The sequence below is a fragment of the Arachis duranensis genome, unplaced genomic scaffold (genome assembly GCF_000817695.3).
Source record: "Arachis duranensis cultivar V14167 unplaced genomic scaffold, aradu.V14167.gnm2.J7QH unplaced_Scaffold_232525, whole genome shotgun sequence".
NCBI classification, from domain to species: domain Eukaryota; kingdom Viridiplantae; phylum Streptophyta; class Magnoliopsida; order Fabales; family Fabaceae; genus Arachis; species Arachis duranensis.
The window spans coordinates 903,753-905,615 of NW_026264851.1; positions in this window are offsets into that span (position 1 = coordinate 903,753).

Genomic DNA, 1,863 nt, shown 5'->3' on the forward strand with positions numbered 1-1,863 from the left:
TTAGAAGGAAAAACACTAAAATTTATAATATTTATTGAATTTTTTTATCAATTTATACAAATACAATAATATCAATACTTATTAAATATTCTAATATTTTTTATCATATAAAAAATTAAATTAAATAAACAGTGAAATATAAAATAATATCAAATTAAATAAATAAAAAATACTTAATTTTTTTATATTTGAACTTAAAGGTAGAGGGAGTGTTGCTTGTTGAATAAAGAACTGCGAAATGCGAATAGTAAAGCAACATTTTTATAATGATGATTTTTATCTTTTATTTTGTTAGATGATTTTTTTATTTTTATCTTTTTTGTTAGATAATTTTTTTTATTTGATTTGATTGTTAGATGATTTTTTTTATAATGATGATTTTTATTTTTTATTTTATTAGATGATTTTTTTGTTAGATAACTTTTTTATTTAATTTGATTGTTAGATGATTTTTTTTATTCTTATCTTTTTTGTTAGATAATTTTTTTTTATTTGATCTTTTAATTTTGATGTGTTGTGAAAACCAACAAAAACTCACTCAGTGCAATAAAAACAAGAGATGAAGATTGAATATGAGTACTTTAAATCATATTGTAAGAGTTTAATTTTGATGTACTGATAGTATAAAATGTTTTATACATTCGTACAATCACATCTGTTTTTTTAGATGATTATTCACACAGTCAATATTAAAAATAATTATTTTTACTGATATGACATTACGTAATTAAATACATTTATAAAACTATTTTATACTAACTATACATTAAAATTAAATTATTTTTTATAGCACTCATGAAACAGTCCGCTAGACAAGCTGGTGGCCGGTCCTGCCCTACAAAAACTCGTGAGTTTGGCCATTTTCTTAGTTTAACTAATTTAAAATCTCAATCTAATTCACATTTTAACAATTTGATCTATCAGATTCTATTATTTTAATAATCTTATTACTTATTTAATTTCAACTTATTTGTATATTTCAATAGTTTAATTATAAATATTTAGGCGGTGTAGATAAAGTAAATGATATTAATGATTAACTTTATATTGTTTTCTAATAAAAACAAGAAGGTAATAAATGTATGATTTATCTTAAAATACTCTTTATTAAGTAAGAAGTATTGCATTTTTTATTAATTAAATAAATATGAACTATTAATTTATTATATTTTATGTTGATGACTCAAATTTAAAATTTACGGTTTATAATTTAGAATTTAGAAAGTAGAGTTTATTATTTTATAATTTAAAATTTAGGGGTTTAAAATATAAAATATAAAATTTAAAATTTAGAGTCACTATAAAAAAAACATTGAGTATCATTAGATTTACCATCAGAATTATTGTCAGAATAAATCTGACGGTATAAATCTCGTTGGTAATTGTTTATTGACAGATTTTTCATCTGTCCGCTAATTACTGGTGGATTTAGCAGTGGATATTAACTCTTAATTTGACAAAATTCTAGAGCTTGTTACCGTCGAATTTATTTCTCATTACTGACAGTAATCTTAAATTTTATTTTTTTTAAATTTGTTTAAAAATTCAATATATAATTTTAAATGTTTAAACTCAATAATTTTGAAACTAACAAAATTTAAAATTTTACAATTTTCTATAATAATTTGTCTATAATTTTTCATTAAAAATTCACAAATAAGTTGACAACACATCAAAGTTTAAGAATAAAGAAGAAAAATAATAATTACTCAAGTATGAAAAAAAGTAGCACTATAAACATATACTTTAAATCTAGAAAAGATGAACTTACGTACGGTTCGATATGAAAAATAAGATACCTCATGGTGGCTGAGTAAATTGTATAGTTAAGACTATCTAGACAATAAAATATTGAAAAAAATT